Source organism: Mus caroli, unplaced genomic scaffold (assembly GCF_978045245.1).
Source record: "Mus caroli unplaced genomic scaffold, Mus_caroli_1 scaffold_10, whole genome shotgun sequence".
NCBI classification, from domain to species: domain Eukaryota; kingdom Metazoa; phylum Chordata; class Mammalia; order Rodentia; family Muridae; genus Mus; species Mus caroli.
The window spans coordinates 26,765,990-26,792,499 of NW_028227265.1; the positions used below are offsets into that span (position 1 = coordinate 26,765,990).

The 26,510-nt window shown below is 42.9% G+C and overlaps 1 protein-coding gene across 1 annotated transcript in view; it reads left to right on the forward strand.

Moving 5' to 3' along the window:
• The first annotated feature begins 15,226 nt into the window (after positions 1–15,226).
• The window catches only part of Cdh11 (cadherin 11), a 158,161-nt gene continuing 146,877 nt past the window's right edge, over positions 15,227–26,510 (forward strand). Inside the window, exon 1 of the mRNA XM_029480445.2 lies at positions 15,227–15,443. The gene's annotated coding sequence lies outside the window, so the exon portion shown is untranslated. The remainder of the gene's footprint in view (positions 15,444–26,510) is intronic.

A 26,510-nucleotide genomic window follows, 5' to 3' on the forward strand; every position in this document is an offset into this window, starting at 1 on the left:
GCGTTGCAAATTTGTTTGGAGAAAGACAGATTAAGCTGCTACTAATTTTAATTTACTATAACCTGAGAAATCCCACTTAACTTTAGTCTTTGGAAAAAGAAGAAGGCTTTTGTTATATGAAATGAAATACACCCTGTTTCATCAGAAAGACCTCATGTATTTGAGCCCCTATTGTGTGTGCCATGTTCTGTGCTAGGAATTTTAAGACTGTAGAACTTTAAGAAAAGCAAAATTTCTTTTGTGATTTTGGGTTTACTCTGTTGGGATTTTAATAAGTTGTTATTGTCTTGTCTTCAGAATTCAGAACAAGAACAACAATCTGTGAAATTAAAAACCATAAAATTAGTGACAGATACCAAAGTCAGCTGAAAGAGAGGGCCAGCTTTTCAGCAAAGAACAGATTTAGCAAGAGCAAAATTGCTTGTCTTCAGATATTTGGTGAACAATGGCTTTCAAAAAAGAGGGGAAGACATTGAGAGGCCCAATTGTATGATATAGCTTATATGGACCATTCTCTTTTAGGACAGCACTAAATTCTTCGGGGAGGTGTTCCAAAATGTATGTCTCTGAGCCGCTGCAGCCTCTGCTTCATAGCTGATCTTTCCTCCATTTGTGAGGCTTCTCAAACTTGTCATTAGAAGACATATTCTCATGGATTTCCCAGCACACAAACACACATACATAACAAGCACACACATGCAAACACATGCAACTCATGAACACACACACACTCACACACACACACACACATGGGTATCTCACTGTCATTAAATTCACAGGACAAATTCCTTATTAGTCAGTTTGTTTTGATACAAGCAAATAATAAATGTATGTTGAATACCTTGTGTTTCTATAGTTTCCTTCTATTTAGTTGCTTTAATAATTCCATCAGTTTGACATCATCATCATTGCATACATATATGTAATTTCTTCCTTTTATTTTTGAGCTTCAGAAAAATTCCACCTATGGAAATTTTGGTTCATAATTCAGCCAGTCTGTAGATATGTCTTCTTCTCAAGCCCAAGAAGCACTTTCGGAGCTGACAAAATTAAATTAAGGTAGCCAGCAGGAAAAAGACACTGGGTTGTTATAGAAGTGTTCCATGTTAAACATCATTTCTTTCCTAATCCCTTTCCAGACAGCATGTTAATAGAATCCTTCTGGCGTTCTGCAGAACATTCCAGCTCCTATAGCTTGTTTTACCTTGACTCTGCCTACCTATTCCCATTCTCTCAGTATTCAATTAAAGCAAAAAAGAAATAAAAAGTTCATTGTTGTTATGATTTGCCTGAGAAGGCAGTTTGGAATCCATCTTTCTCTACTTGAGCATTTCCTTAATATTCAACACCTACTGTGCATATTGCTTATTTCTTCATAAAAATGCAGTGGGTTTTCTTAGACAGACTGGTGAGAGAATGTCTTCTTTGCCTTTCAGTTAATTAGATAGTAAGTATGTTTCCTATAGACCACTTTTACTCAACATTACGACAATTCAAACATTAGGAAAATAGAGTCAGTGAACAAAGTAGTCACCTCTTCAAGGACTTAGACAAGATTGAATTATTGGATTTGCAAAGCTGAAGGACAGGTATTGAAATTCACTGTATTTTCCAAGAAGTTGAACTTGGCTATACTGAAACAGCCATTAAAGATCTCCGGTGGGCATTTCCCTAGGAACTGTAACCCAACGAATGCACTTCGTGTCACCTGTGCATGGAACAAACACATGCAAATAAGGGTGGGAATTTGGTGCCACACAATTCAGTTCCTAGCTGATGTAGCAAGGATAACTTCCATGGAGCCTGAGTAAGAAGGATGGGAATCAGAGACATAAGATAAAGCTTCACAATGTTAGGTCTTGAGGGTAGAGTATGAGCAGAAAACGTGCTATGGAAAGAGGCCATCTCATATGGGAAAGATAGACATTAGCAATTTTGATATGCTTCTTAGACACTTTCTCAAATTGTCTAAGTCAGCTTACAAATTTGGATTTGAATTTTAAATCTTTATATTCAAACACTTCTTTCCTTCCTCTCTCTCTTCTTCCTCCTTCCCTCTTCCCCTTAGCCACTCCCACCTTTTCTTCTTTTCCTTTTATTTTTCTTTTTCATTTTTGAGACTGGCTAATTTATTTTTCTTAGTGTTTTGATGCCATCTCCAAATTATCTTTCCACATTTGCAAAACCATTCCACAATTTCCCCCCACCTCACCCAGGTTACGTTTCTCTGGTCGTCTCATTTGAGAAATTAGGCTAGTCACCAAACCCAGACACTATTGCACAATGCCAGAAAGATTTTGCTGAAGGGACTCTGTTATAGCTGTCTCATATGAGGCTATGCCAGTGCCTGGCAAATACCAATTAAAATTTATATGTAGAGTACATTACAGTAGTCCTTTAGTTCCTTCTCCCTATCAACTTGAAGTATGACCAATCTATCAAGTGGGCATGTAGTCAGCATCTAAGTACTGAAAATTAACCAAGACTGTGCATTCTGAGGAACGCATGATCCTGCAGCAGATACACACCTTCCCGGGACTCCCACACTAGCATGTGCATAATTCTCCTTCCCTGAAGCTTCCATCAGTAGTCCTTGTTTTTTAACCCCTCGGAATGAGAAAAATGAATCAAGTCACTCCTGTTTATGATAGTACTTTAGGTATTTGAACAAAGTAATCATATGTCCCCAGTGCATTCTATTCTGTAAACTCCACCTCCTCCAATCATTTTCCATGTGACTCACATCCTGGAAACTACTGTATGGTGAATTTCAACATGAGGTCAGGATTGAAAACTTGAACACAGACCATGGCAAATTAAAAGGGCATAGAGTCAAAGAACTGCATTGTGTATTATTGAATGAACTCAATTATTCAGTATTTTGTCTTGACAGTAACCAAGTTACCAGGTGCACAAATCAGTAAAAAATATTCAAAGTTAGAATGTATACATGCAAATTGTACCTCTCTCTCTCTCTCTCTCTCTCTCTCTCTCTCTCTCTCTCTCTCTTTTGCCTCCTCTCTTCTTTTTCCTGAAAGAAATTGTCTTTGTCCATATTTCCTCTTCCACATGTTTGTTAGGAAAATCAAGTAAATCTACATGTAAACTAATTCATGCCATACCTGACCAGTGTAAGAATTAAAAATGTTAGCTATTGTTATTTTAACATCACATATGTTCTGAAGGTCCATTACATCATGGCTGTGATAATCAGTATATCCTCACCTTTAAAAAAGTAAGAATTTTGGGAGGAAAGATGTTAAAAATGATGGCCCTAGTTCTTAGTGCAGATGCTTAAAGCACAGAGGAAGATGTTAAATTTATACTGGTGCTCTAAAAGAGGGGAAAGAACTGGATAATAATTCAATAATTTTTGAAGCAAAGATACATGAACCCACTTTTAAAGAATAGATGGAAGGTAGAGCAAATACCATGGAGATGTTTATTCTAAACTGGAAGAACAGTGTGTAAAATGGTAGCAATACTACAGCTTGTGGATCTTTGTAGAGAGAGAAAAATGTAGATTTCCTTGCATTTAAATTTAGAATTATGACATCATAAGTTGAGAAGTCTCCCCTTTATAAGACATTATCATCTCATCAAATTGGATGTTGCTCAGTTTGCTTTTAAGGAAAATCAAGGAACTCAGGGGTAAGACAATTCAATGTGAGGATGGATACCCAAGTTCCACAATGCCTGAACTGTAAACTCACAGCTTCTCACCTCTACTTCCTCCATCAACGGCATCATAGGTTTGATAATGCTCTGCTTCTCTCTTAGAGGACCTGATTAGGATGCTGCTGCACCTACTGCCAAAGATGCTCTCTACTTATGACATGATATTTAAGACAGACATTGACCCAGTGGAATGTAAATATTCCTGAAGCCACCTTGTTAACAGAGCAAAGTCAAAATGTTTATCATGAGAAAGCGATTACTGGGTCTTAGGCCTGAGGATGGGGACAGTGTTGGCTGAGGACCAGCTGTTATTTGGGGCTCCATTTTTGCTTTGAATTCATATCTCAGAGGCCCATTGGACACGCAAACTTTATATGCCCCAGTACAGGGGAACGCCAGGGCCAAAAAGTGGGAGTGGGTGAGTAGGGAAGTGGGGGGGGAGGGTATGGGGGACTTTTGGGATAGCATTGAAAATGTAATTGAGGAAAATACGTAATAAAACATATTTAAAAAAAAGAATTCATACCTCTTTTTTTACACAATGGTCCAGTTATTTTATTATTATTATTATTATTATTATTATTATTATTACCAGAACCTTTGGCACCTATACAGACTTTTAGCTTAAAACAAGTCTCACTTCATTTTATACATCTGCCACACTGAAATAGGTTCATCTGGTGGCTTGTTGTTTTACAGTACATCTCCCAACATTTGCTTCCATGATTCATCTGACTTGAGGAAATTAGGCACCCTGGGTGCTGTTCCTCCTTCCTCGGTTGATGTGAGCAAAGCTAAAGCAGCATACTGGTTCAGATTACAAATATACACGGTAAATACTGCTTCTTTCGATAAACATTTCTTAGGCAATCAGGGACTGCTGGGGCTGAAGTATACATAATTCCATGCAGCATACAAAAGAATTAGAATGGCAATTTGGACACTGATCTTACTGTGTGCTCTGTGAATTCCACACCAAAATTCATCTTGAAGAGTTGTCATGACACATAAGATTCCCCACCACCTCTTTTCTCTCTTTTCATTTCTTTTCTAGAATTCCTAATTTCAGTTGCTTTTCTCAGTAATAAGTCTTTTTTTTTTTTTTTGTAAGAAGATATTCTTCAATACCTCCGAAGTGCCTGCATGTTTGAGATAAACCAATAAAGTACTAATATTAACAACCACTGGCTTCTATATATCTTTGCACAGACATAGGTGAGACCTTCAGTATGAAGGATGATACACATATTGAAGACCGAATTATCAGTGAGTCTCTTTGTGGAGAAGGGGATATTTTTTTCTAAACTGTCTCGCTTCATGTTTCCATTCTGCCTTAGAGTAAGAATAGAAAAAAAAAATGTCAAGAAAAAAAAAAAAAGGAAGAAAGGGGAGAGTGGAGAAAAGCACTTACTAGGAATTTAGAATGTTCAAGCCACAGCCAGTTTTCCCTTCTAAGTAACAATTCTCAGAAGCAACCATGGACAACATTGTCATCTTAGAGCCACAGAAGTCAGAGGCATCCAGGTCTGGCAATCAAGGAACACAGACTGAGCTCAATTCTGAGCTTGTTAAACTTGCAAACCCATTTCCTAAGTCAGGGGAGTCTGCCTTACTGCTGATAGGAACAGAGAGAGCAGAGTGGGACTGAGCATTTCACAGACATTTTAAGCAAGAGGGATCACAGGTGATGATTCCTGGATGCTGTGAGTATCAAGGTTTTGACCAAAGGCCAGCATGGTGATGTTAGGTTACCACAGCACAAAGCTCTGGGCTACCTGAATGTCTCTGGTGGGTTTTCATTACAAAGACTATCTCACAGTTTTCTTTGACTATGCCCCAGAATCGCTCTAACAGATATGAAATCAATATGCCTATCCTTTGGGGACAGCTTTCAGAAATTATCTTTGAGTTGATCATAATCAGTAATCATATACTTTTAAAGGGAAGTAAGTATATTGGGGCAAACCTTTACAGTTTAGAAATGAAAAAAAAATCCAGAAGCTAAGTGTTTTGCCTCAGATAAGAAAATTATATACTTTTAATTAATTAAATGTCAGGAGACTTGCTGTCTTCTTGATTCACGGGGAGGTCTTTGAGCACTTTTATGTCCAAAACACTTTCATACACCCCAAACTTGAGAACCTTATGCCCAATCCCCATTCACATATGAACACAACTCATCCATATTCATCCATATTTCTGCTAGTCAGCAAAGTGTATCTTTAACTACAAATTACTTCAGTTAGTCACATGAAAAGTCATTCCCAGGAGACATTTTGCTCTGGATGCTACACCTAATCCAAGATGAAGACTGGACCACATTTCCAAAACACATTCACAATCATTTCCTCTGCTGTGACACTTTAGTGAACTGCAGGACATCATGTGCTTAAGTGACCAGTCCCTAGTGAGTGTCAACAGAACAACAATGGTAACTAAATCTATCCAATAGGTGAAACTAGGTTTGGGTTCAATTTGGGATTCTTTTCATAACATACAGAGCTCTGAGTTCTTTATTTCCGAATTCCATACTAAAGCTCGTTCACAATTACCTTTATTGATCCCTTTTTATGTTATCAAGTAAGTCCCTGTGCAATCTATTCCTCGCATGTGAATCAGTCTGTTCTGCGTGCATCTCAGGTTTTTCGGTACACTATAACCTTTCCTTCATCATTTCCCCCCATGGAAATTAGGTTCACAGTTACTCTACTCTACCTCTAGGACTGGAGCAAATGAACAATACTTAATAATTCCCTGGTTGGCCAGCTGTTGTTGACTTTGAATAAAAATGCCCAGTGCTTTGAAATTTCCCATCTTTACCTATAAAGTATTCACTAGGCTCTGTAAGAAAATAGAAAGAGTTTGCATGAAAATATTCATGAATTAAATAATAAGCACTAAAATATTTTTTTCTAGGCTGTGACATAACTTATTGGTAAAATGCTTGCTGAGCATGCCAGGAGCCGGAGAGTTCTTTGGGTGGTTCTTTAATTTTACGAGTGTCCTGGAAGTTTATTAAGTAAGGAGTGAATCACGTTTTACAGCTCAGAACTAAGGTGAGTCAAAATGGACAGTCTGTTCCGGAATACCATTTCCAAGAAGAAAGCCCTCAAGCCACCTTTGGTGTAAAAGGACTCCAGTTTTTGGTTCACCTTATGTTACAAGGAAACACCAGTATGACTAGGCCTTGAGCCAGAGACAGCCAAGGCAGCTGGGAGAGGGAAAGATGTACAGCATCTAGATCAAATATGGAAATACTAACCTGTCATGCTGACTGAATTCAACTGCCCGAAGTCTAGAACATTAAGGATGATTTCTGCCTTGCCTTTCCCAGTACTGAATGAAAGGTCATGAAAATTGGAACACACATCTCCATGGGACTCGCTGTTGTCCAAATTGTAGTCTATTTGCAAAGCAAGCTAGTCTCAAACTTGAATACATTTCCAATGATTCTCCTGGAGAGCAAACACATTTGAATGCTTCTATTCAGGGGTTTAAAAAGGGATGTAAATGTATGCACATATGAACATGGAAATAGTCTTCTGCAAGGTGTCTCAGTAAACCACTTTCCCAGCCCATACAGAAAACAAAGTGGAGTCAAAAAGCGGCTGCAGACTTGTCATCATGCTTACCTGTATACTTGAATTTGGGGAATCCATACACTCTAGGAAAGTTGCCTATAACCCATCATTTTGTAAATTGGATTATCTTTTTAAAACCAGTAAGGGAGGTAGCTATTTTAACTAGCTTCTGAATGAAAACTTGGTAAATTGAAGGCTCCAGTTCTTTATTTTTTTACTTTTATTTTTTTGTAATGTGAATAATTGGCATCAATACATTCACTTTGTCAACAAGGGACACTCGCACCATGCTTAGATTCAAGGAGGTGATCCATCTGCTTTACGGTTGGGGACTTATTCATTCAGATAGCATTATTCATGCATTTAGTATTCATGAATTCATTCTACAAATATTTACTGAGTGCCTACCATATGCCCAGCCCTGTGTCGGATGCTCAAGTTATAGGAGTGAACAAGGGAGGGTATGTATTTTGCCCTCCTGAAGCTTGTATCTTAGTAGGGTGAGACAACCAAACATAAATAAGTCACACACACACACACACACACACACACACACACACAAACAGACACAGTGCTATTGCTACTAGATATGTCCGTTATAGATGGGGATACATTCGTTAAAATGGATAGGAAATGAAGGTCAGAGGTCTTTGGAGTGATGACTGGGTGCTGCTGCTGTTGAGAGTCAGGGGCAAATCCCATTAAGTGGGCAAGTACTAATAGAGGAAAGAAATACTAGATGGATGAACTGTAAGCAACAGATCAGAGTGTCTTGACGTTGGATTACTTGTCCTCAAATGATAGCAGAGAGACAAATAGGTTAGCAAGGAGAACAGGGATCTGCAAGGTAAACAAGGACTGCTCATTTCTACATAGTAGCAAAAGGAGGCTTCTGTGAGACAGTTACACTTAGCATCCTTGTGGCTGTCAGGAAACTCAGTGCCTTCAAGCCCACAGATTTCTGCATGGAAATGGGGCCATTTTCACATGCATCTCCATGTGTATTTGGTCTTCCTTAATGCACAGCTTCCTTCTGGCTAATATACATTCTCTGTTTCTTTCTTAAAATTTTGAAAATTTATGTGAGTGTGTTCATGAGTGTGTATGTGCATGGAGATCTGAGGAAAGCCTACAGAAGTCAGAGTTCTAGCCATCCGTGTGTGAGTCTGGGGAGACTGAATCTGAATCTGATTCTCAGGCTTGCTGGCAACCTCAATTTCAGAGTCATCTTGCTGCCTCTCTTCTGTTTCTGCCTCTCTCTCTCTCTCTCTCTCTCTCTCTCTCTCTCTCTCTCTCTCTCTCTCTCTCTCTCTCTCTCTCTCTCTCTCTCTCTTTCTGTTGTTCACCTGTTTATCATGGTCTCTTCAATTACATTTATTTACCTATGAGGCACTGTGCTTCAGGATCTGATATATTTCTCTTCTCTTCTTCCAACTCTTTATCATAGCAAGACTGAAGATCATCACCAAGTTCTCCCATGAAAAGCAGGCTAATGGGACAGACACCTTGAGAGCCAAATACTGCACAGACTGGAGCCCCAGCTCTCCTGTTTACCAACTGGAGTCACCTGGCCACTGCATGCAATTCCATCTCACAGCTCTCTCATCTGTAAAATAGGGATGGTAATATAGGCTTTAAATGAATGTTTTGAGGATTGTTAGTTTTATATATAAATGCTTCTGGAATATCAAACAGGCTGAATAAAACCTAGTGGTTATTGTTATTACATTATTTTTTCAGCTTGCCCTCTCCCTTTCCATCATGAACCTTGATTAAAAGTGAGGACATAGTTATAGCGATTTGAAGTGAGGCTGAATGTTTCCTTGGTCATTTGTCTCTAATATTTTGGAGAATTGTATTTGTGTCTATGAGAACCCATGGACCTGAAAACTCAAGATGGCTCTGAGGGGGGGTGAGGGGAAGCTGCTTCTGCCTCTTGGAGTAGGCATTAGCTGCTCTAATATGTCATACTCCTCTGCAAGGAAACAATTCCTCACTCAACTCTGAAGTTCCTCCCACCACAAGCAACAACAACAACAACAAAAACCATATTCCCTTTTCCTATTGTTTTAACTATCCATCTGGTCCTGTGGTATGTTCTGGCCAACAGAGTATAAGTTAAAAGAGAAAGTCTCCAATACTGGACCTCACTACTCAGGAGGCTTGTATATTCCCACTCCATGGTGTCTTGTGTGGTTTACTTCACTGTGAGAATATGACCACCGTAATCTCAGAAGGATGAAAAGAAATTCAGAAAGACAAATTGAGTTTTCACAGGCCAACTAACTCTAGACCAAACAACCCAACAAACTCACAGATAAAATAGTAAATTTTATTTTAAGACACTGAGTATGGGGATCGTTTGTGGTATAATATTAGCATGGTAGTATTTAGCTAATACCCTGGGCTTAATCCACTCAGAAATACTAGCTCATTCAAAAATATTCACTGGTTCATTTTCTTTTGTATGTATCAGACACTGAGCTAGCTTCGAGGAATGGTAGATATTAATAATATGGACATCATCACTTACCTTAGGGTAGGCTAGAAGTAAGAAATAAAAATATTACCTATAGATTTATGAAGGAGGCATTATTTCCTATGAGCAGCTGCCTGTAGTCTTAGTTTATGGAAGACAGTGACCTGCTTGCTCCTAGTGGCAGAAAGGAGAATTGCGCCTCTGAGATTCTTTGCGTTTAGTGAAGAGGAAAGAAAATTTTTAACTTAAAAATGTCAGCTCTGTAAGAATCAACCACTATGAAGAACAAGCTGCCCATCTGCTACATTTATGTGAGGGTGGTTGCAAGCAGGGGCTATTCCAAAAGCTGTTGCCTATCTGTGGGAAATGTTCTTCTAGCTGGGCTGTCTTGTCTGACCTCAATGGGAGAGGATGTACCTAGCCAGGCAGAGACTTGATGTGTAAGGTTGGGAGTGATGGTGTGGGTGGTATCCAGTTGGGGAGTCTCACCCACTCAAAGGAAAAGGGAATGTTGGGAAGGATTGTGGGAGGAGATGACCTGGAGAGGGGCAGTGAGCTCCCACTCACTGTAAAGTGAATTAAAAAAATATTTTTGCCCTCTGCAGCCCCCCATATCCCAGAGCTCAACTTGGATAAGCTTTCAAAGTTATAGGGCCTGAGGCTCAGAGAAATGCTTGTCCAGTGTGACTTGAGGGATTTGTGTTAGACATAGAATGCACCCAGAGCCTGTTTATTTCTGATGTTGTCACTGCAAACTGTAATGTTAGTACAGCTTTCAACATTTGTAATATTCTAGGCTGAGATTCCTATTGCTGATTCTCACAGTTTTAATCTGTAATTATAACATGTATTCTTCTAAATCAGATAAACCAAAGCACCATGATCAAGTGTAATAAAATAATAATAACTGATAGCTCTCACTTTTGGAATCTTTGTTCTAGGCTCAACATTTACTCTTTCTGAAAGTGTAGACAGCAAATCTCAACAGCAATTGAGGTTCAGGTAATAGTTCCATTTTGCAGACCTGGAAGCCACATTTGGGGATAGATAACAGACTGCTCAAAATCATTCAACCATTGAGAGATTTCTGCATAGGGGTGTTCTCTGAGGTAACATTTTGTCGTTAGGAGAAGCTCTTAAAAGGTGGAGCATTTTACCCTCCATAGAAATCCATTAAGCTCAGCAAAGAAACAATTCAATAACTTCAGGAAATCCCTGAAACTGACCAGATTCATATATAACCAGCTGTATAAACAGTTGGAAGACAGTCTTGGAGAAGCCAGGCTGTGTGGAAGAGACACTATGATCTAAGTGTAAGTCATGTAGCAGGCTTCAAGAGTTCTTTGGTGAGTCGTGCTAGTCTAAGCTTTTGGTGATGGAGATATTTTGGAGTTATTTCTGCTCCTGTAAGTAAACCTGACAGACTAACGAGTTCACCAAGTTGGACTATGGTGGTATCCTTACTTTGGTGTGGAGTGGCTTAATGTTTGTCCAATTCTTTCCAGAAATTTGACACGACAGGGACAGAGATGGGATTCTGACACAGATAAAAAGACATGTGACTCTTTACAGTTTTGATTCTTTCTTTCTGGAGAGCTGACTCAACATGGTGTGCTCATTCCATCTTTCTCCGTGTGTCCTCACTGCCTCAGTTTGGATTTGGATTGCCTCACTGTACTCTCTGTTTGGATTTTTTTTTTTTTTTGCCTTATTTGCAAGGTCTTTTACCAAAAGGCCTACTAGAAGAAAAATTTCTAGAAGATCTGGGGACCCTGGGGCTTCTGGCTAGAAATGAAGAATCGCCACCTAGGCCCTGGGTATCTTCAGAGGAGAGGCACATCAAAGGGACCAGGTCCCTTTGAGGAGGGAAAGACATGAAATTATCAGCTCTGCTAAACAGATAAAGACAGAGACTAGAGGAAGCTCATTTGGGCTTCCCTCGGTTTGCATTGGGAGGCATAGACAACCTTGAACCATAGTTTTCAACCCCCCTGAAAAGCAAAGCAAAAACACCATAGAAAATAAGCACCAGAACTTGGTAGCTGCCTGGGGGAACTTGGTGAGTTATTTCTCTCTTTTTTTTTCTTTTTATTCTTTTTACTTTTACAATCTGAGCTGAAATCACACATTGCTCCACCCAAGTGCTTAATATGGATTTGGAAGACAGAGCCTAACATCATCATAAAAAGAAGAAAAAATCCTTTCTGAAATGCACACTGTACGCTGTGTAGGTGTGCCCGACGAGTCAAGCAGCAAGAATGTCTGAGCCCCTAGGAATTAATCACTTAGGAGCACTACGGAGTAGGGATGAGGGTTAACTACTCTAACACGTATAAGGTTCTCTAATGCAGCTGATAAGAACCAGACTTACAGAAAATACGTTTTTCCCACTTATTTTCTCTCTCCAAATACCTTGCAAGAAGTTCTCCCTGTGGGGTTGAGTGGTGGGTCACGGAATAGCCCGTGCATCTTCCTGAAAGAAATGCCTGTTCCTGTTAATTATCATCTGAGATGTTTTAGCAAATCTGTACAGCCATCATTGCTGTTTTATTTACAGCGTTTCTGAACAGAAACTGCTTTCAATCCACTTCATAATAGCCAGTTCCTGTTTGTAACCTCAACCCCGGGCAACCACTGCTATGCCGTCCACATCTGTAAATTTGTCTTTTCTAGACATTACATATGAGTGGAATAATGTGTGGTATTACATGTGGCTTTTAGCACATTTTTGAAGTTCCTCCATGCTGTGACAAGTGTCATGGTCCCTCTCCTTTCTCTTGCTGAATAATATTCCATTGGATGGATACATCACCTCTTACGTGTCCACCTCATCTCTCCTTGGCTATTGATTCCCATATACACTCCACTGGAACTAAAGCAGGTATGAACATTTCACATGACTATTTTGGTATGGCAGGTTTTTTTTTTTCTTTTTCTGATTTTGAGAAGAACCCTTGGTGTAGAATTGTGCAAAGACTGTTGATTCAAGTGTGCAGCGCCACTTGAAACCTACCAAGCGAAGTTCAGCTTCATTGTAAATATTCGATGATGCTATTGTTCATGAAGTGGATGGATAGTCTAAAGGACAAGTAATGCCACTTAGTGAACTCTGGACAGAAAGCAAAGGGCCATGTCCAGCTCAAGTTCCATCACAAGTAAACAGGCTCAGACTGGGATACACCTCGAACTGGAGTCCATGAGCCTATCCTCCATGGTGCTCTCCTCACTGCAGGTTCCAGCAAGAGGTTACATGGATGTTAGCTGTAGGTTTTGCTCGTTCCCTTCATGCAGCGCGGTAAGGATTGGAAAATCCAGGAACTGTAATAAATGCCAGGGTTAGTGGGACACTTTCCCTTCCTCCCTCCCTGTAACTTCACTTGTTATGTGGGAATGATTAGGTAGCAGACCCTCTGTTCTTTTACAGTGGGGACTTCCGGTGGTGGTTTGGAACGTGCCCAAAGTTTTAGGGCTTAGATCCGACTTCAGATGAAACGACAGAGCCAAAGAAATCAAGAAGAAAGCGAAAACCTAACTCAATGGTGGTAGAAGGGGCTTAGGTCCCTGCACCAAGATGAGCGGGTAGAAAGCTCAGCTCGCAGTCTCCAGACAAGTACGGGATCCTCCCCGCTTGCTAGTCTTCCCCCCACACCCCTCCGGCGCCCAGCAGCTGCTACGCAGCAGCGGCGAGTGTTGTGGCGGTGGCGGTGGGAGGCCTGGAACTTTGGGCACGATCCGGAATGAGGGAAGAGGGAAGCTGGGAGATGAGTGAAGTGGGTAGCTGAAAGCTTAGCGCCCCCTTTCCCCAAAAGAGTGGGCAGTTTAAAGGCCACGTCCACACGGAGTGACAGGCGCTTCCTTTCCAACAGTATGGTTTCTGTGGGTGGGGGGTAGGGGCAGCACCTAGTGTCACAGGGACGGGAGATGCTGCGGAAAACGCAAGCACAGGGCAGATATTCCAGCGGTCTTGTCTGCGCCTTGGTTCCTGATCTCATTTCCAGGAGCCCAACGGGGACCGTGGATTCTGTGAGAGTTCCGGGTCCCCCGGACTGGTGGCTAAGTGCTTTGGTGGTGGGATTCAGCCACCATCTGTTCTCCCTGGGTTCTCAAGTGCCCTTCTCATGCGCTTTGGGTCCTGGCGCTCTCTTCCATTGGTGGCCTCTTTTCTTTTTTTAACTTCTGATTCCTGTTAAACTCCCCCTTTGGGTCTTCCTGCTTCTGCTGCATCGTCCAGCTTTTGTCCCTTGTCATTTTATTGTTCTTTTCCTGAGGTCGCCACTCCCAAGCCACCGCGACTTTCCTCAAAAATCCCTTTTTATCCTTCGCTCACTGGAAACTCTACTTCTGCTCTTTCCACATCTTCCAGACTGGAAACTTGTCCTAATCCAAGGTCCCCACTGAAGCATGGATCCTTAGTTCCCAGTCACGGTGCGGGTCCCCACGCTGCTCTAGGTACCAAGAGCGCCCCGCCCCGCCCAGTCCCTGGCGCTTTTTTTTTTTTTTTTTTTTTTTTTTTATTCCAGTTCTTCTGCCCAGACACTGTAAAGTGGACAGGAATACGGTTGGGGTTTCCTTTGCTGGGTTCTTGTGAGAAAGATATAAACAGGAGGCTGAGTCAGGGTGCGGGTATTTCTTCACGTAGGCCCATCTTCTGGCGGAATGGCATTCTCTTTGGGGCCTTGAGGGGCTCTGTGGTGTCCATTCTGGGAGGCAACAAGTGAAACTGCCGGATGGGGGTGTTGCTTGTAATTGGCTGGAACAGAAGCTAGAGACTCTGTCCTGGTGGGTCTGACCCTAAGGAAGGCTTTGCATGTAGGGTAGAACAACATTGAGGAAAAACTCTATTCTTCTCAAGTCCGAATGCCCCTGTCTAGTGTCTTCACCGCTTTCCCCGCAAGCGGATTTCTCAAAGGATAGATATTGGGGTGCTGAAGGTTCGTGGGAGAGGGCGCTGGGCAGGAGTGGTCAACGTGGAGATATTTTCAGAGTGCTAACTGATAAAGCCTAGAATGCGCTCCCTAATTCCGGATTGCCTCCGGTACTTGGGCAATGCCTTCCATCCAATCCATCCTCCGGCGGGCCGGTTGAGGCCCTAGCTTGTCCAGCTGAAGCGGATTTCAGGAAAAGAGGAAAATGGGGGCTCTCAAGCCCTCTCCAGCTTCCCTCCGTCGTCCTTCCTGATTGGCTGTGTATCCCCGGAGCCCAACTTCAGTCGCTCCAGACTCTGTCTGAGCCCCCACAGGAGACGGAGCGCTGCGACCCAGGGCAGGAGGGGCGGCCAGGCCACCTATTCCTGGGTTTGGCATCTCTCGGGGCCCCGGGGGCGGGGGGGGGGAGGAGCGCCGACAGGGTAGGCATCCATCGCCTCCTCCAGGCCCAATTCTCGGCGTCTAGCAGCCTCGGTTCCTCTCCGCCCCCCTTTCCCTCCCAGCGGCGGCCTCCCTCCTCCTCCCCCCTCACCCGCCCGCCTGCCCGTCACCTCCCCCCGGTTTCTCATTCCTGCCACTAGCGCGCTCCGCGGCTCATTCCGCGGCCGCCGCCAGCTGAGGGGAGCGTCGCGGGCCGAGGAGCAGATGCCGCGGGGGCCGTTCGCAGCCGCCGCCGACTTGTGAATGGGACTCGGACCGGGGCCCGGGCTGACACCGCTGCGCTCGCCCAGTGCCAGGGACAGCCGGCCAGGAGGTCGTGTCCACCCGCAAGGGCCCCAGGTGAGGCGCTCTGCTCGGCTCTAGACCCTATCTAGATGGGGCTTCTCGGAGTAAGCAGAAAGGGGAAAGAATTGCTTCTGAAAGAGACTGTTGCGGAAGGGGGAGGTTGCTGGCTGATGGAGATCAGTAAAGCAAAGCAAGAGGGCTTTTTTTTGGGGGGGGGGGTAAAAATCTGAGAAAAGGGAAGCAGCCAGCTGTGGACGCAGGCAGAGCAGGGGTTTGAGGCGCCAGATGTGCGCTCCCCGGTTCTTTGATTGTTGCCCCCCTGGGGTGGGGGGGGGGGGCTGTTGCACCAAGGCTTCAGCACAGGGGGATTGCTTTGGGTTGGGGCATGGAACTGCAGAGCGGAGCTCTGGACACGCAGACTGCTCCCGTGATGTCTCTAGGGAAAGTCGACCCCTGTGCGGTGCCCGCCCGCGCTGCGCCTGTTCCCCAGATAAGATCGCTCTCTGCGGGGTTCCTAGAGGGGGTCCTCCCGCGCCTTCCTAAAAAGCTCCCCTAGACTCGGTGCCCGTGTAGAGAGTGCGGTGGAAGCCCAGAAGATAGCCGGCGGCCGGGAGGGAGCGGCGATTGGATTGGCCGCACTTTGATAGTGTGGGTCGGGGTCTGTGGACTGCGGCTCAGAGGCTGGGGGTTGCGGTGTGAGCTAGCCCCTCCAGCCCCCGCCTTTTCGGGGGCTTCAGTCACCCATCCTAACCTCCCAGTGGTGCAGGGAATGGTCTGTGAGCGGCTCAGACTCGGACTAGACTCTGGCTTGGACTGGAGGAAGCTTTCTAGGGTCAATGTTAACTTTGAGAATCAAACCTTCCCGGAAAGCCTGCGCCTCCTCTCGGAGCGCTCCAAGCCTCCACTGTTTCCTCACAATCTCACAATCGGCCTCCCTCCCTGCGCTTGGCCTCCCAGCCGGGATGTACTGAGAGCAAGAAGCAGCGGGAAGCGGGAGGCTGCTGGAGCATCCAATTCCCCTCGCAACCCAGCCTAGCCTTGACAGGGTCTTTTTGCTCCTGGTCCCCGGAGAAAGTGGGACCCAGGAGGCTTCCAATTCTCTCTCTTGCCAAGGCCCGGATTTCACCCGGGTTCCGCACTCCTGCCTTCCGCGGGTGAAAGGTTCGCTAAATGTTCGAAGAAGCCCTGTTGCTTTTTGTTAATAATGCAGCAGGAATTTCACGGGCTATCGCACTGCTATGAAGAAATTGCATCTTCTAATTATTTAACGGTGCCATTTCTGCATGACGGAGGGTCGTCCCTGAGGGCTGGGAGTGGGTTTGTTAATGAAAGCCTGGCACCGCAGGAGGGTAGAGATTTGTCTAAAAGTCTCCCCTTCATTTTTCTTCTTCAAGAAATCTTTAACGATGGCTTCCGAATCCTTTCCTATTTTCTCCTGATCGGTTTTATCTGTGGACTAGAAAGCAGTAAGTTTTGGGTTTAATCACAGAAAGCAGTGATAATTAATCTGGCGAGAGGATAGATCAATTTCCTTATCTCTAGGGCTCCTAGCAGACATCCAGAGATTTGCGGGGTGTCTGGAATTTCTGGGGACCGGTCTACAGATGTGTTCTCAGGACCGAGGATCCCTCTCATCAGCATATTAAGGAGGCTGAACTGAGTGCGAGCGCCTTTAAGGGTAGCAGAGAAAAAAGTGAAGGGACTGGCCTTCATTTCAATAATGTTGGAATTGTTTTCTCTCATAAGCAAGGAGACAGAGCCTAGAAAGGGATGCTCAACCCGGCTGCAGGCAGCTTGGTCTTCTATCAGAACAAAGGAATAAAAGTTACAAAACAAAGGGGCATAGCTGTGGCCAGTACTAGAGGGACCCTGAAGCCACAGGCACGTTAAGTTCCTTAAACAATCTCTGACCCTTAAGTTTTAGGGTTGGCCAGTTAGGCCCTCATATTCGAACCCTCTGTGCAAAACATCTATCCTGCCTAGTACAAAGGAATGTGATCGGCACTCAGAAGAGACCAGAGAGAGGCATCTAAAGGCCAGGAAACTTTGCTGTGTGGAACTGGGGTTTACATCTTGCCTTCTGAGACAAGGCATTGCATCCCAACAAATATATTGAAGCCCTTGGAGTCTATACTTGTATCTTTAGTAGCAAGCAATGGTTACTGACACTATTTTAATTATTAGTTCTATATGTCCTGATTGCGATGTCAACTGGAGAGAGAGAGAGAGAGAGAGAGAGAGAGAGAGAGAGAGAGAGAGAGAGAGAGAGAGAGAATCTTCATGTCTGGAATGTGTGTGTGTGTGAGAGAGAGAGAGAGAGAGAGAGTGTGTGTGTGTGTGTGATGAACAAACAATTAGGAAGAATGGAAATCAGATGATCTAGTCTTGGAAATTTGTTTAACGTGGATTTATTGCATACTAGGAAAAAAACAAAAGCAAAAAGAAGAAAGAAAAAGAAAGAAAGAAAGCCTTTAAAAATAGTTTTTGTGGAAACACTGGGCCATCTTGATAACACTCCAGAATTTACATTATGTTCGGAACCCTTATCAGTGCACCACAGCAAATTACTAGAAACTTAAATTCTATTTTCAATTAAGATGCAATCTTTCGTTAATTTAAATAAAAAGTAAAAGCTACAGCTCTCTCTCTCTCTCTCTCTCTCTCTCTCTGGCACAGAACTCATATTTCCACATTTACTGTGGTGGCTTCAGAATGTTTATTTGTGGGAGAAGGGTGCAGAGTTGGAGAGCTATGTCATCATTTGGGGGAATGTGGATCAATTTCATGCCCCTTTAATGCACATGTCTTCATAATTCATGGTTTTTCTTTCACTTTGAATAGAATTACATGGCTGCTTTGTCAGGATTCAGGTTTGGAGACCCTCATATGGGAGGGAATCACCATGACATTGACTTCATGGCTTGATTTACAGTCACAAAACCTACACCCCCACAAGCTCTGAGTGTCTGGAAACCTTTCCTATAAGTGCCAATAGCCTAGGAATCAGACAATCTACATAAACTTTGATCTACAATATTGAAATCTGTTCCCGAACCATCTAAACAAGGGCTACACATCTGATTTTAGTCTTCAACCCCAGTGCTTTTATGTTGGAAGCTCAAAAGTCTGCTATGTTTATTTGAGCCTATTTTCAACACTGACTTTTTAAAACTTTGGTTATAGTGTACCCATTCACTGACTAATAATTACAAAATACACTTCATGGAGTTAAGGGAAGGCAGTGAACTTTTTCTCGCATAATCAATTCCCCAGAATTGCTATGAATTTCTAAGTATTTCCTTAGAAATATTCATTTAATTTATATGATCGCTAGTGAGCGATTTTACTGCATCAAAATATACATGCAGTGAATTTTTCCTTTATGAAATTGGTCATTACTTCATCAGACATTGGCTAATATATCAAGAGTTCACATTCTTTATTTATAGTTTGAAGACGTCAATGTTTCCACTTCAGAGTTAGTGCTCCAGAAATATATAAAGATATCTAGCCTAACTAAAAGTATAAGTTAAATTTTAATGGAAAAAAAGGAACAAAATCCACAGGTTTGTTGGAGGAAGAAAGGAAAAACAGGAGAAAGTTGGAAACATTTTAATTTCCTCGTCTGCATTCACCAGTCCATCAGAATGACTATGATGGTCATCTAGAGTTTCCTCTCTATGTAGGAAGGACTAAAGAACAGAGTGAAGGAGGATAACTAAACATCTTCCTGCTTTACATTTGCACTGACATTGAGAGACTTGTGCATCTATGGAAATGGACTACTTTGCGGAAGATTGCACTTTTGGCCACTAGAGGGCAATAGTGACCTTCTCTAACTTTCGACAAGGAGCCCCTCTGCTTTTTGAGGGCACCGTGAAAAGCAGTTTTGTTTCTAGTCTTGTCTGCACCTCTGCGGAGAGGCCAGATTCCTGTCTCCGCAGCTCGGGCTCTGCTCCGTTAGATTGTGTGCATGAGCGTCTTCCGAGTGGGAGGATTTGTTACCGACAGTCTTTTCATCCTTCTTTGGACTTTGCTAGAAAGTTGGGAATTTTTGTGAGTTGACATTGTCTAAGACAAAGCCTGAGGCTTGGGGTTGAGCCGATGATAAAACTAACGTTAGCTGTCATCGAGGCAGCTATGTGCCAGATGTGCAGATATATGGATGGATGGATGGATGGATGGAGATGGATGAATAGGTGATACTGTTTTTGTTTGTTTGTGGTAGGAAGAGCATTTTGATTTGGGAAGGAGAACAGGATGAATTAGAAGTGGGGGAGGGGAGTAGTCCTGCTGTGTCTTTAATAACATTACCTCTTCTTTCAAGAGGTTTTAAAGACATCTGCAAGACACTTGCAGTTTGCAAAATAAATAAGTAAATAAATAAAATAAGTGCAGTTTAATTTTTGGTAAGCACTTTGGAGTATGCAGTTTTAATACAGCAGTAGATGCTTTACTCTTATTCTTAACTCATTCCTGATATTGCTGTATAAAACCTAACTTTATCACAGAATAAAATTTAATTGAAGTTTAGTCCTCAATCACTGGGGTTTAATCATTAACGGTTATTTCTTTTTTTTTCTTTTCTTCTTTCTTTCTCTCTTTCTTTCTTCCTTTCTTCAGTGATACGGAAAGGATAGTTTATGATTAAATTGCATATTTGGGGCTGTAGAAACTTATATTTGTTACTGTTTGGTGGTGTCATTGCTACCGTTCAGGAGAACTGAAGAGCTAATGCTATGTCATAATCAAGAGGAAAAATCTATTAAAAATAAGTACAGCTTTAAGTGGATAGTTCTGTATTTATTTATTTATTTATTTTTTATTTATTTACCGAATAGAGTTGCTTCCCTGGTAGTTCAGCAGTAGAATTCTTAGCAGCTCTGAGCTGTGTTGGAATCTGTGGGCATTTGATGGAGATGGAATCAATGCAAATGGATTATGGGAGGGACTATGAAGTCACTTAGTGGAAAGTAAGATGAAGTGTTTTGTAAACTGGTGCTCACTCACCACCTGACAGTTGGTTTAACATCTAAAGAAATGGCAATTTTACATTTTCAGGGCTCTGGGATAGTGCACATTGGTACTGTAAACCAATTTTCATTGTCATTTGGTTTAGTGGGAGGGCATTTGTAGACATCTGGGATACTTCCCTATAGAAACTGTTGTTCCATAACCTAACAGTTAATTGACGTTTTCAAGTCAGGCAAAGAATTTGGTACCTAAGGATGCTAAATGAGAAAGGACTCTGAGGGTGAAGAGATGGATAAGGGGAAGAAATCAGAGAGGGTGTGAGAGAAAAATGGGGCGGGGTTATCAACTTTCTCTAAAGCGCTCTCTCTTATTTTTCTTGGATCTTCCAAAGTCCCCAGGTAGAGCATTTTGGGGGCTGAGTCTGGAAGTTTCCATAAATGACTCTTCTGCCAGGGAACAGGGCCTTACTGTGTGGCTTCTGTAGTTGTGACTCCTTGAAGAGTATTTGTGAATGGACATTGCTTTCTTATCAGATTCTCTATGCTGTTGCAGATGGGGAGAGAAGCCTTTATCCCCTGATCTGGCCCATCCCACTGGAGTGACTTTTACACATTAAACTCAGCTCTCACTGTTCAGATCTTTTATAAGGAATGACTTCAGGACTAGTGTCACCCTCCATATAATGGTGACCTAGTTATGAGAGCAAGCTCCTCCCTCCTCTTAATTTCAGACACCTGGAGATCTGTTTCCAGTTCTCCTCAGGTTCCACCAGTGAATGGAGAATTTGAGGAGAGGCCATGGCTCTCCATGTTAGATTATACTTCTAAATAAGAATAAGCTTGGTGTGACTGGCTCTGATGATTAAACTGAGGGCACTCACTGTGGTCTTTGGGAACATTTTGCCTGTGAGCATGTGGTGAAAGAGGTAGGGTGGTTTTCATCATTGCTGAAGTTTGACCCAGTTATTTAATCATGGTGGTAGCCTTGCTCAGCATCATGGTGACAATGAGGACAGGGAAAGTGAGCTCAGGCCTGTATTTGCAGGGTTAAACATGCCATTATTTAAAGCTTTGTCTTTTATTCATCATGGTTTTTTCCATTTCTCTTCAAAACTATTCATTTATTTATTGTGGGTCTATATATGCGTTCTCTCTGTGTGTGTGTGTGTTGCACCCATGGAGGCTGGAAGAAGGCATGAGATCATTTGGAACTGGAGTGAAAGAGAGCTGTGAGCTGCCATGTCAGGGCTGGAAACTGAGCCCAGGTTTTCTGTAAGAGCAGCAAGTGCTGTTACCCACTGTATCATCTCTCCAGGTCCTTTTCCAGTAATTTTGACTTTAAAATACAGCATTAAGTATTATTGATTTTGATTACTCAGGGCTGTTTCTTAATTGCCACACATGCTCTTCATGGAGAACACACCATTGAGCTGATCCTGGTCCCAGCCACATCTTCTCAGAACTTTAAGTAGCCTGCATTCAAAGTTTCTTTGTTTATGGGTAGCCGGTGAAGACTAACCCTCAAACGATGTGAAGATTCGGATGCCTTTTCTGAAAACACAGACCTCACAGTAATATCTGTGTTCTGAGACTGCTTGAAAGGAAAAACCATATTGCCCGGTGACTACTGAGCCCCAATAAAAACTGAAGCTACTGACTACAGAACTTAGACCCTGGGGCTGAGGGGACACTTCAGTCAATCAAGGGACTTGCTGAGCAAAAAGACCTGAGTTCAATCCCTAGAAATGCCAGTGGCATGCACATGTAATCCCAGCTCTAGGAGGTGGAGACAGATAAATATGCCTGGCTCACTGGTCAGCCAGCCTGGCTTATGAGTGAGCTCCAGGTTCAATGAGAGACCCTGTCTCATAAGACAAGGTAGATGACACCTGGGGGATTGAAAGTTGTCTGTGGCCTCCTCTGGCATGTACACATGTGTCCTTGGGCTTGTGACCATGCATGTGCCTGTGTGCATACACACAGCCCTTCCCCCGCACACAGAACTGGGATTTGGTTTTCTAGACTAACGATGACAGCCAGCAGCTCCTACTTTCAATGATTAGATGTAAATCTTTGCTCTAGATTGGGGCATCTCTCAGTAAGTGATGGAGTGTTCGTTAGCGCCTGCCTGTTTTGAATGATTTCATGTGTTTAAGTGAGCCATCCTTTTTCCGTTTAGAATATTCAGGAGGCAGTGGAGATTTTAGAGATAGTTACTGCTTTTAAAGGGCCCAGGCCTCCTTTATACCTTTGCAAGCCTTATTTCCACTGCTTGTTTCACATATGGGTTGCTGTGGGATGCTACCCTGCAGTAACATCTTCCTGGGAAAGCTGCCTGAGCACGTGATACGCTGATATCCATCAGGGTTCTGCTTTCGTGTAAAAACGGCTCATTACTATTCCAGACTAGCTTAAAAGATAATTAGTCTCTTGATAAATCGTCTCAATTTCAAGACTGTTCCTGTTTATTTTTCAGGTAAATGTAGTTTGGGATTTCAAAGGGATGGCCCAGTGACAATTTTAACTCCTGAACAGACAGCAACTGAAGGAGTTTGTACCCCACCTGGTGATGTCTATCTTTTGTGGGCCCAGAAAAGAACATAGTGACGTGACTTCTAGTTAAGAAATCCAGGGGGCTCACCCTCTTCACATCCCTTACTGGTTTCCCAACCATTTTCACACCCTATATCTCAAGCAGACTGTGCTTTGTGTGCTGCAGCCTCCCTGAGAGGACTTCTTGCCCCAGGCCAGTGTTCTAGCCAGCCCTTTCCCACCAATAAACAATAATATCCTATCTGCTGTATTCACCTGGTAATGGGGATTAACAGAGAAGGCCATTTTTTTTGAGATCCTACTATGTGTCATTGTGCTGACCCCATCCCTCTATAATCCTATATAGCCTCTATGGGACCAGGGATCAGTAACTAACTGTTTAACAAAGACAGAGATAGAGAGCTCTCAGGGAAACTTGGGACACTCAAGGCTAAGTTTGCAAATCTACAAATCCCAATGCTCCAGTTTCCTGCTACATGGGATGTGTGTCAAATGTCTGGACCTTCCTACTAATCGTGGACAAAATGTATGACAGAAGACATGAGATAATCGTGTGACCATGGTACCTGAGCAGTCCCACATCTTTCCCATAAAAGGGAGCTTCTAAGAGCTTCTGGTTTACCTCTCCTCAGCAGGGTTTCTTCTTGCCAACGATCTTACAAGCATCCTAAATGTCTCATGGACGGCAGCCTGTTAACCACCTCTCAGGAAACCAGGAAGCAGTAGGGGATTCATTAGCATTGTTTATGAAAATGCTGTCTATATTCTTCTAGCTGGGCTGCCTTGTCTGGCCTCAGTTGGAGTGGATGCCCCTAGCCTCAGCGACTTGATGTGCCAGGGTAGCGGGCTACTCAGGGAGGATCCCACCAGCTCAGAGGAGATGGGGAGGGAGTAGGGGAAGGATTGTGGGAGGGGGTGTCCAGGAGGGGGTCAGTGAGTGGAATGTAAAGTGAATAAGTTAAAAAAAAAAGTGCTCTGTCTACTGAAGGAGGAGCTGAAGCGCTACCTTGTGTAACTTCTTTCATTTTGTTTCTCAGCATATTCTCATTCTCCCTGACAGCCTTACAGATATTAGGAACTGGTTTTCCATAACGGTTGATCTCCAGACTTTATTGCTCACTAAGCCAGTACAGTATTATGCTAAAAAGGATTCCACACACTCTCAGACTTCCTACCCATAAATGCACCGACTTGTCATAGTCATCATCTCACAAGAAGTGGAAACATCCATTTCTGGTGTTTTGGAGCAGATCACAAACAAATCTTGGATTCAGGCATCAGTCACTAAAGCTTGGCTACCCTGTTGGGATGTTCTTGTCATTCAGTGTCTAACCAAACTGATGAGATATGGCTTCCAGATTTTCCATCATGGTCATTTTTTATCAGCTTCCACCACCTCACTCCTGAAATCTGACAAAAGGGATGCCAGAGGCTGCTGCCTGCTGGACGATGATCATGGTAGCTGAGGAGGTGGATTCTCTCTTGTAATGAAGGCTGAGGACTCGGGTTTATCAAATAGAACCCTTAGAAGTCAGATGTATGAAGCCATTAAGCAAAGCATCCACTATTCCAGTCAGCCTTCCTAGAGAGACAAGGTGCTGAAGCAAAATCCAAAATCACATGGAAATTCCAGAGCAAAGAGTAGTGCCCCTGCGGACAATGGAGTGAGCTGCCCTTGCTCTTCACACAATCTCTTTTCTCTATCTACAAGCAAAAGTCAAGTGCATTTAGACAAGCATACATGCATGCAGTGTGTGTGTGTGTGTGTGTGTGTGTGTGTGTGTGAGACATGGCGCATGTATTTAATTTAAAATTAATTTTAATAGATGTACTAGTATTTGGTATATTTATTAAATCTAGACCTGGTATTTTTTAAACATTATTTAACTCAAGGCTGTGTAAAGATACATACAGCCTGTCAAATCCTTGGCCAGCTAAGCTGTAAGACTTTACATGACTCTTACATAGGAATCTGTCATCAATTTGATATGCCATTTGATAGTATTTTGTAGTCGGTCTCGGCCTTTTTTGGTCGTAGCCTTGAGCTCTTTCCTGCTGTGTAGTGATTTTTCCCAGGCTGCTTCATGTCCGTGGTTCTCTTGAGGATAAACTGAAAGTGTTACTTGTGACACTCAGCCTCCTGTCACTAACATATTGTACTAGTGGTGACGTGTTTATAAGGAGGAAGCGGATTTGCACTCACACTTTTAATCAAGCTATGATGGATTGGTTCTTTCAGTTTGGCTTATGGCGAGCAGCCTATGGTGGTGAGACTGAATCATGGGATAGGGGCCATCTTATTTCACTATCAGGAAATAAAAAGAAGAGGACAAAAGAGATCTGGGTCATACTGTCCCCACCAAGCTGCCAATGATATGAAGACCTCCCATTAGGGCCCCACCTATTGGAATTTCCTTTATTTTTCCATAGCACTATATTAGGGAAAGTAACACACACATACACACACACACACACACACACACGTGTGTGTGTGTGTGTGTGTGTGTGTGTGTAAGTGTGTGTGTGTAAGTGTGTGTGTGTGTGTGTGTGTGTGTGTGTGTGTGTGTTGGATCAATAGAGGCAGTCAAAATCCAGGCTGTAGTAGTGACTATAATTTATTTACCGCAAGTGTCACAGTGCACTCTATAAAGAGCTGTTGCTATATGAATGACTTTGTCATCAAAGACTGTGAGTTGAACATACAGTTGTTGAAAAAAAACCACAAGAATATTTTCTCAGTGAGTCGATATTGCCCAGAATGCAGAAACTATTCAGACTCCTCTACAAAACTTGAGGTTGTAGAAGGCAGTGATGGAAAAGAAGGAGACATTAGCACATTGGGCTGAAGAAAGGACTTACAGCTCAGTGAGCAAAGATGACGTTCAGAAGGTATGATATAACTGAATGCCTGAATATTAGGTAGGAACCCTAGAAGTTATCTAAACTAAAGCACTGTGCCAGTAAGTGGTCCTGTTTTCCTATCACACCCTAGAGATGCTGTGATGCCCTTCCTGGTGTGCACCTTATTGTGCCTAAAAGAATACCATTGGCACATTGACATACACCACTGCTAGAAATACTTCCTTAGGCCTAGCCAAATTCAGACTCTGAAGGTTAGGTTGTTTGAATTTGATGGCATGTAGGATAGAAGTAACTCACCCTCCACACTGTGACTATTTGTTATTTTTCTTCCAGGGTGGCTTCTTGCAATTGTCACATGTCCAGATTACACAGCCCATTCATTTTTCCCCTCAAATCTCTCCACAGGAAAGGACTGTAGACTGAACTCCAGGCAGCTAGACTGTAGAGTCTCAGCTCTCTTCTATACACTTCTTTTATTGCAGCCTGAGGCTGCATTGCATTAGCTTTTATTGCCAGACACATCACCCAAAGGACTTATGCGCCACAGTTTGTTTGTTTATTTGTTTTTCCTCATGTACTGCTGTGCAGACACATTTTCCACCTGTCCGTGTACATGTAAGGCATGATAAGGCACCTTCTGAGCAGTATAAGCTCTAAAACCAGGCTGCCTTACTTCAAATCCAGGCCCTGGTATCTGCCACTTGTGAAAGTCTGTTTTCTTTCCCTTTCTTTT